A 12,976-nucleotide genomic window follows, 5' to 3' on the forward strand; every position below is an offset into this window, starting at 1 on the left:
GTGTGAGGGAATCAGGGGTTTCACATAAGGAAAGTTAAACGTTCTTGACAAGCTCACATGTGATTAATAGATATTCAACTCCCAAGTCGAGGACACATGAGACACTGAGGCTTAGCCCTGGGACACGGAAATAAATGCACCGAGCTGGGTGACAGGCTCAGATTAGCACAGCTTAAAGAAAAGTTGAGCATCAGCTAAAGAGAAGTTCACCAGGTGACCCTGGGCTGATCAATTCCATCTAGCTGAGCAAAGAAACAACCTGCAGCTTCCAGAGCGGTCATGGGTCAGTGAACCTGACTGACCCTTCTTTTTAATCCTCACCCAGGGATATGGTTTTATTAATTTGAGAGAGAGAGGGAGGGAAGGAGAGAGGGAGGAAAAAAGAGAGAGATTGAGAAACATAGTTCAGTTGTCTCCCTCACACACCCTGACTGGGGATCAAACCTGCAACCTTTTGGTGTACAGGACAACGCTCCAACCAACTGAGCCACTCAGCCAGGGCCCCTTTTTCTCCGATAATTCTATGAGCAGCTTTCAAGGGGAAATTTAATCCTGTCAGCACTTCAGTTAATCCCTGTTACCCAGACATACACCTATGAGGACACACCCCCTCCCTCCTTCTGACTTAGAGAACTCTTACAAAAAGTCAGTTACGCACAGGCATAGCAACACTTAATAGCAAGAACTTTTGCATACGACTTCAGTGCCCTTGGTCACCCTTACTCATTCCCTCTACTCGAGTGGCTGGAGGATAACAGGATGGCCTCCCTCTCCGCAGATGGGAAACATTTAGTGAAATCATCCCTGTGTCTCTACTGGCCAAACTGTGCCCACAGTCCATTCTGGCTGGGGGAGCCTGCTCCCTGGAGAAACAGGAGAATCTCTTTCTTCCTCTCTTCCAGAAGTCCGCTGTGTTAGCTTGAGCTGCCATAACAAAACACCCCATAACAAAACACCCCAGACTATGAGGCTTAAACCAACCACAGAACTTAATTTTCTCACAGTTCTGGAGGCTAGGCAGTCCAAGATAAGGTCTGGCAGGGTTCGGTCTCTGGTGAAGGCTCTCTTCCTGGTTTGCAGAGAGCCGCCTCAGTGGTCCCTTATACTACAGCCACACTGGGGGCCAGGGCTTTAACATACGAACTTGGGGGAGGGTGCACAATTCCCTCCACAGCATCCACATACCAGAAAGATGTTTTGGAGAGATCCCATTGTTTTGTGAACACAACTGCCCTCCCCTATGAGCGGAGGGGGGCATGTGTAGCTGAAATGAAAAGCACTCCCTGGAAAGGCAATGTGGGTCATGTGTTAGGAGCTAAGCTCCCAAACAATAGTGCTCACAGGGATAAAATAATGATCATTGCAGAAAGGGAGGCTAAAAGCTGAGCAGTGGCTATCATTTCATCTTATGCATAAAAAGTGGGGGGGAGGGAAGGCTTCTGTCTCGGGCACCAATTGTGCAGCCTTCGCTGTTGATGTGACTGCTTCGCACCGGTGTATCTCAGTGTTTAGCAGAGGATTCACGTGTATCAGATCCCGCTGGGCTCCACAGCAGCAGGAGCCACCCCAGTCCAGGAGGCTGTTATTATTCATCTGGTGACCTTTCACAAAGTGTGACTTTCCCTTCAGGATTTTTTTTTTTGGTTTTTTTTTTTTTGCAGTGACTGATATTTCCAATAAACTGGGCCTCTTCCCTCGCCCTCGTCCCCACCCCCCCATCAATTGTTGGTATCTGAATGTCGTGAAACTAAAAGCTGTGAAATTAAGCCTGCTGTGCGAGCTATGAAAACGGGGAGCTGAGATGGGACTGGAGGTCCCTCTCATGTAATATCAGTGCGTCGTTATGATACAAACTAGAGGGAACAGTACCAAACTCCAGGCGAAATGGACCGCTGTGATGATGGGAACATGTGCCACTGAGCACAGTGTTGGTCTGGAAGCGTTCATGTCAACAACGTCTTTAATGCCAAACTGCCCCGGCTGCTGGGCCATGCTGGAGGACTTCTTTGCAGTCGCTCCCCTCATTTCCATCCCAAATCGCTGCGACACGGCAGACGTTCTCCTTGGCAATCTGTGCAGATGTAAGGGCCAGGGGAGGGTCCTGGACCTGCCTGTCACAACATGCTGACTTCAAAGATGCGTTTGTGTGCTGAAGTGTCACTGTAAGTTCTAAGCACACGTGTTTTGGTGTATGTGTCATGGTGGCTCTCAGAAGCAGTGAAAGGGAGGTTGCCATGGCTTACAGGTGAGAATGCTCTGATTAGAGCGTTTAAAATGTGAATTTTATTATTATTATGGTGTGGCAAGGCCAATGGATCAGGATACAACTGCGGTTGAAAAGCTAGCTCGTTACACTCACAGGTCCCAGGGGAGGGGACACCTGGGGAAGCACCAGGTCAGTAAGGAGCAGAGGAACGAGGGGAAATGCAGGGTTTCCACAGGAAGGAATGGCAAGGCAGGTAAGCAGACTGAGGACTGGCTGGTTGGAATAACTGTGGGAGCTCTGGGGCGGGAGGCTGTCCCTAGTTGCCTGGTACCTGGCCCTGGGGGAGCTGGATAGAGGAGGTGTTTGGGGTGTGGGCTCTGGATCGCTTGGTTTGCATGTGGAAGGCACACTGGCAGGCGAGTCCTGTGTTATCTCTAGGAGTGGGCAGCCCTGGGAGGGGCAGTCTCTGTAGAGTCACCAAGGCCTCAGGTATCAAACCACCAGAAACATGGTTAATACACAGAGGAATGAGCTGCTCCGCATGAGGACAATACAAAGCAAAGTACAGCGGTTTCTGATACCTCACTATAGACCCATAGTTTCAAGCTGAGTAAAAGACCCCAGGAGCATCTTACCTTCTTATCTGGATGAGGAGATTGGGAGGAGAGGAGGTGGCCTGCAGAAGCTCACCAAGCATGCACAACTCCATTCTCCTCTGTCCAGTCACTTTCTACACCATCTGCCCCATCCATTACTTTTCAATAGTATGACCCTGACCTGCACCCACATACCCCCCGCAGCTCTATACACATGCACACAGGGGAAGTTTCTCATTCCGTTTCCTACACATGCCCTTTGACGATGATCCACTTTGGTTTTGCCAATGTCAGAGCAAAAGAAAATAGCGTGTTGGAAGAGATGCTTCCTCAGATCATGCTGGCAAGCTCTGTTTCAGAGGAAGGAGCTCTCTACTCAAAATAAACAAACCTTAGGATCAGAGAGCCTCAGTGTCCCCTTTTCATAAACTCACCCCTGAGCGCCTCACCTCTCTTTCATAATGTGGCCTCAGGCCTGTAACTTTTCCTTTGGTTCTGTTCCAGCAACCATCATCAACTGTCTAGAAACTTCTTTTTCTTCCAAGGTTAGAGAGTATCGCAAACTTTTCAGCGTGTAATTTAGTCCTCTACTGAGCTTCAGATTTATAGCATGAGACGCTTTCCCCGCGCGCAGGCTGTACGGTCAGTGAAGGGCCCGTGAGTGGGTCTCAGCCTTGGTTGCACATAAGGGTCACCTGGGGACATGAGCCGACATCGGAGTCCCACTTCTCCAGATGTTCTGATTTAATGGATCTGGGGGTGGGGCGGGAAATGGGATACTTTTTAATGCTCCCCCGTTGGTGCTAATGTGCAGCCAGGAATGAGAATCACTGAACGAGAGGGAAATGAGTGTGACTGACAAAATTAACCAACAGTGACAGAAAAAGGTGACAACTCAGATTCACCCAAGAAGAATGACTCAGAGGCTGGAGGCACAGAAATCACTCACCAGCTCGCCTTCTCATTTCACACAGGATCCCCCGGCTGTGCCTCTGAACACAAAACCTGATGACATTGCACTTCTCCTTAAAGTCCTTCAATGGTTCTCCATCGCCTGAGAATAAAGTAAAAAATCTGCAGTACAGCTGTTCTGGTTGCTACTGCACCATCACCAACCACCCTCAAAGTTCAACCATTTTGCTAAGCTCTTGGATTCTGTGAGTCGGAATTCAGACAGGACCCAAAAGGGACAGCGTGTCTGCGCTCCATTGTGCCTGGATCTCAATGGGAAGGTTCAAGAGGTAGGAGTGGCCTGACAGTTGGGAGCTGGAATCATCTGGAAGTCTTTTTACTTACACATCTGGAGGCTGAGCTGGCTGTTGCTGGGACTTCAGCTGGGGTTGTGGACCTGAGCAAGTACATATGGACCTTCCATGTCGTCTGGTGGTCTTAGCACCAATAGGGTGGGCTCAGGCCAATTGGACTTTTTAGCTGGTAGCTCAGCTCTCCAAAAACAAATATCTCCGTGGACAAGGCAGAAAAGAAATAGCAATACCTTCCCTCGGAAGTCACATGGCATCCTGCCACTATGCACCATTGATCGCGGCAGTGATGAGCCCGCTCAGATCCACAGGGCGGGGGCATAACCCACCTGTAGATAGGAGAGGGCATCAAGATCACCATGTAGGACAAGTGAGATGGGAGATGTCAGTAGAGCGATCTTTAGAAAATGCAACGTGCTGCAATGGCATGGGAGGCCCTGCAATGATTGCTCTAGAATCACATCATCTTCCTCTTGGACAGGCAGCCTGCACTCCAGTGAGGCTGAAGCACCTATTTGCAATTTTCAGAGGACACAATGCTCTTCCAGGCCACCTTCCCCCATGTTTCCCCCTTTCTCTAAAAGGGCTGTCTCCCCTGCTCACATCCCCCTTCCTGATTCTCATCTGCCCAAGGGCTCGGCCCCAGCAGCACCTTCTCGGGGAATGGGCTGGGTGATCCTTCTCAGGGTGGCTGTGTCTCTCTCTGTGTATCTCAGACATGGCCATCATCTCACTGGTTACTGCTGCTTATCCACGTCTCCCTCTCCATCACTAATCTCTCAGCTTCTTTCAGGCAGAGTGTCTATTATCATCCCAAACACTTAGCAATATTTGGCACATAGTAGGTATATTCGCTTTGATTATACAGTTCGTACTATAGGGAACACACACCTTATACAACTAAGATTGAGAACTTAGACTTGCCTCCTAGGCTTGCAATATTTCTCCAATATTAAAGGAGATGGAAATCCAAGGGGGACCTGGACTCCCCAGGGGTTATCCTGCTTTGTACCACAGCACGAACTTGTTCCCTAGCCCTAGGCATCCATCTGCATCTCTCCGGTGTTCTCATTCCCATTACAAAAATGCTTCCCTTGAGTGTTAGTGGATACATTTATTAATGTTGGCAAAGGGCTTAGAAGATGGAAGGAGCTGTATGTGAGCTACATATTAATAATACGGGTAGCAAGATTATTCATTTCCACGGTACTTCTCCTATTCAGTCTGTGCAAAATTAGGAATTGGTTGTGTTAAATTGGCTTACCTGCTCCATTTGGCCCTGTCAGGAAAATCAATGAGACACACGTGAATATTCTCCTATGTACATTTCAAAGTTAGATAATCATCAATATTTTTTGTAAGCAGTTATGGAGAAAAAATGGATGAATATTTAACATGTGGAGAGCATTTGGGTTTTATTAAATCTACTTGGCCAGGCAAATTTTGACACTATATTTTGGCTTTAACTCATAACAGGAAATCCATATTTTTAATTCGTTACATGAGCATGTTTGAGAGGCTATCGCTGGCAAGGTCTCTGGAATATGAAGAGAGAGAACAACTTCGGAATGGCAAAAGCTACTCTATGCCCTGATGCCCACCCAGAAGTTCCGGACACTTAGAATACACTGCTTTGAGAGACTTTCTAGTTTTACTGAAAAGACTTCCTAGTGTCAGAGACTCCAAACCTGGAGTCACCAATGCCTCAGTGGACTCCAGACGGCCCCATGTTATGACTGATGGCAAGCTCTGAAGGAAGGGACACTGGTCACTGGGTAGTTTGAGGGAAGAGAGTCTCATCCCAGAAACAGTAGGAAGACCTGAGCAGGAGGCTCTGGAAAGGGTGTTGAAGAGGGAAGGGAAAAAAAGAGGGGTCTAATCCAGGTTTGGATACTAAGCAACTGTGTAGCCTTCATTTCTGGGGCCTCAGTTTAATTTATAAAATTAAATAGAAGGCCTTTAATAATAGAAATCTAATAATCCACAAAATAAGTCTCTAGTCTGGACCTCTGTTGAACTGCAGACTTTGATATCAGCCACCCACTTGAACCCCCCTCTCAGATGTTCCATAGACATCTTGTAGTTAATGGGGCTCCAACTAAACCCCTGATGCTCCCTTCTCTCTAGGCCTCTCTGTACCAGTTCCCCCAGACCATGGGGACAATGTCCCATAAACTTGGTGGCCCAACCAACAGAGGCTCGAAGTCTGAACTCACCATCAGGTTGGCTCCTTCTGAGGCTGTGAGTGTCCCAGGCCCCTCTCAGCTGGCGGTGGTCGTGCCAGTCTTGGCCATTCCTCGGATTGTCAATCTCTGCCTTCATCTCCACTTAACGTCCTGCCTGTGCATGCCTGTGTTCACATTTCCCCCTTTAACAAAGGACACTGGTCATATCAGATTAGGGGTCACCTTACCCCAGGATGACCTCCTCTTAACTCACATCTGCAACAATCTCTTTCCAAATAAGGTCACATTCTAAGGCCCTAGAAGTTAGGACCTCAACATATGAAAAGGGGTGGGTGGGACACACTTCAACCCAGAAAACTCTCTAGTCACGGTCTTTCCCATCTCAGTCAATGGCAGTTATTTAGGCCAAAAACAACGGAGTCATCCCTGAACCCTCTCTTTCTAATCTCCACATCTAATAATTATATCAACAAGTCCCACTGCCTCTGCCTTCGTAATTCCCATTACAAAAATGCTTCCCTTGAGTGTTAGTGAACACATTTGTTAATGTTGGCAAAGTGCTTAGAAGATGGAAGGACTGCATGTGAGCTAAATATGAGTAATACTGGTAGTAAAATTATTCATTTCCACGGCACTTCTCCTATTCAGTCCGTGCACAATTAGAAACTGGTTGTACATATTAGAACAGGTCCCGAATCTGACCGTCCTCGCTGGCTCTTCGCTCCCACTTGGTCTGGGCAGCCCTCACCTCTCCTTGTGAAGCTGCAGTTTTCCACCTGGTTCCTTACTCCCCACAGTCTAGTTAACAACTCCCACTGCCACAGGAGCGAGAAGATCCATTCCAAATGTCGTTCAGATGATGTCGTTCCTCTGCTCAAAACTCTCAAACAGAGCTGCCTCCACTTCAAGTGAGAGCCTGTGTCCTCACAAGTCCCTACAGGGCCCTGCACTGTCCCCACCCCATGGCTTGTATAGCCTCTATCTCGGCTCCGGTTCATTGCCCACCTTGCTGTGCCTTGAATACACCAGGATTTCTCATCATTTCTCCTCCTTCTCCTCCAGGTGTATGTCCCCTTCAGGAAGGCTTTCCCCAAATGCCCTAATTACAAATGAAGCCCTTTTTTTATGGAGCTTACAGCAAATGAGCCAGGGATGTGTGTTGCCCAACATATCCTGCTTTCTGGTGTAATTAACATCCTATGTGCAAATTTTTAGAACTAATCTGTCTTCAAGACTACCCAGGTTTGTCCACAAACAAGCAGACACAAGCAGGTGCTCAGATCAGGTAAGTTTTTTAAAGTCCTAATTTTTCTTCTGTCGGGAGTGAGCCAGTTCAAAACTGCCGGACAGCCGGGACTTGGCGCTAGCCAATGTTGCAGGAGCTCATAAATCTTGCTCAAGGGCGACATGAACGGCTCTTGCACCTCATACAACATTCATGGGACCTGAGCCATTTTCAGCCTGGATCATGTTGTGGCTGGAGGACATGAGCCGTGGTCTCAAAGGAAATTAGAACCTTTACCCCTAATCTCCTAAACGCCCCAATCTTTGACATGAGTGTAGCTGAGAATTGTGGGATGCTGCTCGCAGCATGGACCCCACATAGCCTTTGGTGGTGAGGGTCCCTCACACTCTGCATATTCTGCCAGACAAGGAGGCGGAGAGGGCTTCGCTGCCCCCAAGCCCTGCAGAACTCTGCCGACAGCCCGCCCTCATCTCGCCCATGGCTTGCTGTGCTTTCTAGCCAATACCGTTGCTTCTTCCGGGATCTGATGCTACGGTCTCTCTCTCTCCTCCTGTAATCCCTACAGTCCCCCTGGTACCCTGTGGGGTCTGTGAATGATGGAGGTTTGCCTCCACCTACCTGCATTTGGGGTGTGTGGGAGCACCTTCTCACTGGCTTTTCAATAATTTCGCCTCCCAGGTAACCACCCTCTACCCCAAGCCTTCCTCTTTCGCACCTTACAGCAGGATTTGTTATCCAAAGGGTAATTCCAACTCCTGGACAGTGAGGACCTTGTTCTGGGTCTCACAGATTGTGAGCTGTGGGTCTAGTGTTTGAACTCCCATCTGTTTGACTTTGAACCTTTTCTCTTTACACTATTCAAAACTGCGTCTCTCACTTAGCTACTGAAGTTGTTATTATTAACATTGGATATGTCATTTACTCTCTCTGGGAAAATTATCATTCTTTCTATGTATCCCTTAAATCTCTTCAATGTCTTCTGTTTTTCTCCATTTGCTTTTTCGAGAAACATATTCATTCTGGTGATTTTTGTCAGTCACTTTGGTAAAATATTTCTAACTATTCTCCCACTCTCCAAACTTCTCCCACTCTCCAAATTTCTTTCATTTGACCCTATATCCCAGATCTTGCATTGCCATTGGGACAGAAGTATGGGGACTTGGATTTGACCTGCCTTACATTCAAATCCTCCGGAAAAAAACAAAAGAAGTGGCATTGACCAGCTCCTCCCTCCCCAGGCCCTTTTACCACATTCCCTCCTGCCTGCTTGATTTCACACCATCTGCTCCATTAAGGCCGAGTTCTCGGTAGGGTTGTCACAAGCATTACAAAGTGTTACCAACAGCTGGTTAAGCATATTTATGCCACAGCGGAAACACGAGGATTAGATACAATAGCAAATATGGGCTCTTTGAGGGCATGGATGAGTAATGGACGACAGATGTGGTACATGATGTTTTGGTGCTAGAGACCAGCATGACCTGGGCATCTCTCAAAGGCAGCAAACCCAGTTCCAGTCACTGGGAAATAAACACCAGACCCTGGATGTCAGCATCTCCAGGAAGCCTGGTGGGATGGTTAAACTCTGGGGCCTGGGGACGGAGATTAGATGTGAGACATTCAGAAAGGCACTGAGCTTCTCCGTGCCTGTTTCCTCACCTACGATGCTGGTAACAAGAGCAGCTACCTCAGGGTTGTACTAAGGATCACGTGAGATAATGAACATAAAGCTCTGAGTCTAGTGTCCAGCACATAGTAATAATAGCTCAGTGAGTATTAATCATTATCATTATCATCTTCCTCACCACCATCCCTATGCTATATTAAATTTCATTGGAAATTTGTGGTAATTTAGGAGGAAGGTATAAAGCAATGAAGAAGAAAAATGAATTTTATTCACGTATCCATCCACCTAAGAAGAATTTATCAAGTGCTTCCCAAGTGCTAGGCACAGTCCCAGCATCGAAGATACAAGACAGAAAAGGTGCCTGTCCTCTTGGGTGCTCTGCTCTGATGAAGAAAGACAGAAAATAAGCCCAAGAAAGAAAGAAATGAAAACTACAAACAAAAATATCGGAATGGGATATACATTCTGCAAATTATTAAAACAGGCTGGGAGGAGGGGAGTACAGAAGGGGGAGGGTGGGAGATATCTATAATACTATCAACAATAAAAATATATTACAAAAAACAACAACAACAAATGAAAGGGCGAGGGCTACGCCCTCCATCTTACCCTAGCAGCCATGTGCTCGGCAAGGCTTCTTCCCGGAAGCCCAAAACTCTGCTAGCCACGCCCAGGATTTCTTTAAACTAACCAATGACAATCAAGGGAGGTGCACGCCATAGATATGATCACATCCCGTGTAACAAGACCCGACTTGCACCTGGCCAATTGGCAGGGCCCACAGTCACCTCTCCTCCCCTTACTCCACCCCCCTATAAAACTCCTCTTCCCACCGGGCTAGCTCTCTCTCTGCCACTTGGCTTGCCGTTGCATCGGTGAGTGTGGTCGGGGAGCCGAACTAGTTCGAATAAAGACTCTCTGCTTTTGCATCGGACTCGGCTGGCTCCCTGTTGGTCTATTGGGGATCTTGAAATCTGGGCATAACACAAACAGGCTTCTCTGACAGAGACCGGTACATTCTTTAAATGGGATGGTCTTGAACATGAGGAAAAACTATCATATGAAACTCAGAGGGTAGAGCATCCCAGCCAGAAGAGACAGCAGTGCGAAGGCCCTGAGGTTTAAAAAAAAAAAAAATACAAAAGCTGGTCATCTAAAGAGTGAAAGGAGCCCTAGCCGATGTGCTCAGTGGGCAGAGTGTCAGCCTGCAGACTGAAGTATTCCAGGTTTAATTCCGGTCAAGGGCATAGGCCCAGGTTGTGGGCTCAATTCCCAATTGGGGGGTTGGGTGTGTGTGCGGGAGGTAGCCAATCAATGATCCTCTCATCATTGATGTTTCTATCTCTCTCTTCCTCTCCCTTCCTCTCTGAAATCAATAAAAATATATATTTTTAAAAAGAGTAAAAGGAGGCCAGTGTGGAGTGAGTTTACAGGTGGGTAGAGAGGGGAGTGGTGCTTGATGAGGTCAGAGAGGTAGGCAGAGACCAGGTCATACAGGGCTTTAGAAACAGAGCAGGGAGTTTGGAATTTATTCTAATTGAGAGGGGACAACCAGGGCACTTGGCACTGGATTAGTCTTCTTATAGTAAACAACTACATAACTGGAAAAAATATACGAAACAATGACTTTCAGACACTGGGTGGAGGGCAGGGCAAAACTGATTCCTGAGAAGAGAAGTGCATGAATTGAGGCCCCAATCACCTTAGCTTCATGTGTGGATGGGCTTCCGAGAACACAGGGTAGGGAATTACAGCATGGACAGAGACAGTAACTTCACTGAGCTGAGGGGGCAGAGACCCGAGTGTGGGGATGCTAAGGTGACTGGAGTTTTACAGTGAGAATTCCAGGCAAACAAAATACAAAGACCCACAAACATTACAGGAACACCTGTGCTACCTCGCTGCACACCGAGCCCAGGAAACGCAGTGCAGATTATAAAGGGCTTTTTTTCCCTGAGCAGTGCCACAGTGAGAACCTAATATAAAGCTTTAAGCTTTAATACACTGTATCAATGCATTGCACTAAATACACTTTATTAATACACTATTTAGTACAGATGTATCTAGGAGATATTCCGGGTTCAGTTCCAGACCACCGTAATGGAACAGGTATCACAATAAACTCATACTCTTTTTTTGCTGGTGGACAGTCTTGCTTCCGTTTGTAAAGAAAAACAAACAAACAAAAATACCTGTGAAGCACAATAAAGTGCAATAAAATGAGATATGCCCATATACTTTAATACATGTATTTATATGGAGTAAGGAAGTCTTAACGACTGATTCCTAGAAGCTTAATTTACTGTTGCAGACCCAAGTTTGAAAGGCATTCATTCACCTGGGCTCTAAGATTCACGGAGGACCATCGGAGAGGGCCGGGGTCTTGGGGTCCCCCCTGCCGAGGCAGAAGCTGCAGGCGAGGAGTGGTTGGGGCAGCTTCAGCCCCTGCATCTCAGGAGCCACCTGGGAAAAAGACTGCACTGCCCACTTAACACAACATCCTCTATCTTTGGTCAATTATTGGATTAGAAAAGGGAGTGTTTAAGACAAATGGAAGATTTTAACATTAATCATCATCTAATGATGACAAAGCCTGGGAGATGTCAGCCTCTATCTAACAGATCTATCCTGAAAGCGATATGCACACTGACAGTTGAGGAAATCAATGGTTTGCCTGTATGGAGGACTGGCAGGATAGACCAGCTCTGACAGGCTGAATGCAGCAGAGGCTGGTGCAGAATGCAAAAATGCCAACTTCATATTTTGAGTGTAATGCGATTTTTTATCTAATTTCTAAGCCTTGCACATATGTTTAAATTAATGAAAATTCAGGAGCGAACACTGCCTTGGAGAGATGACATTAGAGCAGGACAGTGGATAAATAATTTAAAACTGGTATCTTCAACTGTGTACATTTTTTAAAAAATGTACATATTTATAAATAGATTCAAATAAGGTGAAGCAAAATGAACCAATTTTAGGCTGTTTTCCATTTTCTGTTTGTATGTAAACTCCCTGAGTCTGCAGGCTCACATGCCCAGCACCCCACACCCACGGCTACTTGGCATAGAGAAGGCAGGGGAGCTAGTGCTGGGAGGGAAGGTGGCCACAGTCCCAGGATACTCAGCTTTTTCTGACTTAAAATTTTTTATTTAGCGAACAACTAGTGTTATGAGAGAAGCACTGTGCTTACCAGATACTTATTCATCTTATTGGCATGATCATTCTGCTTTTCTTGATTCTGTTAATATGGTGAAGAGCGTTCACAGGCTTTGTAATGTAAAATTACCCTTGCATTTCTAATAAATTCTACCTGGGCATGATGGATGATTCTTTCATGCATCGCAGGGCTGGGTTTGCTAATATTTTACTAAGGATTATTGCATCTGTGTTCAGGGAGGAGATTGGCCTGCAACTTTCCTTTCTCACTGTGCCCTTGTCTGGTGTCAATATCAAGGTAGTAGTAGCCTCTTACAACGAGACTGATGGGAGAGACTCCTTTTATTGGGAAGGGTTTGGATATGATTAGAAATTATTCCAATATATTTTAATAAAACATATTCAGTGAAAGAACTGGCATTTTCTTATAGCTTCTACATATGCAGTTTTTTATTTTATCTCTTTAAACATTCCTTATATTTTTAAACATTTACTATGTAGGTTAATTTTGCTCTTTTTTGAAGCTCTAACAGCGGTTCTCAACCTGTGGGTCGCGACCCATTTGGCGGTCGAACAACCCTTTCACAGGGGTCGCCTAAGACCATCCTGCATGTCACATATTTACATTACGATTCATAACAGTAGCAATATTACAGTTATGAAGTAGCAACGAAAATAATTTTATGGTTGGCTC

The 12,976-nt window shown here is 46.4% G+C and overlaps 1 long non-coding RNA gene across 1 annotated transcript in view; it reads left to right on the top strand.

The window, feature by feature from the left end:
* The window catches only part of LOC107181686, a 16,132-nt gene extending 3,307 nt beyond the window's left edge, over positions 1–12,825 (top strand). The window contains exons 2-3 of the long non-coding RNA XR_001512372.1: positions 10,534–10,537; positions 12,816–12,825. This is a non-coding gene — a long non-coding RNA (uncharacterized LOC107181686). The remainder of the gene's footprint in view (positions 1–10,533; positions 10,538–12,815) is intronic.
* The last annotated feature ends 151 nt before the right edge of the window (positions 12,826–12,976 follow it).

The sequence above is a fragment of the Myotis davidii genome, unplaced genomic scaffold (genome assembly GCF_000327345.1).
Source record: "Myotis davidii unplaced genomic scaffold, ASM32734v1 scaffold168, whole genome shotgun sequence".
Taxonomy (NCBI): domain Eukaryota; kingdom Metazoa; phylum Chordata; class Mammalia; order Chiroptera; family Vespertilionidae; genus Myotis; species Myotis davidii.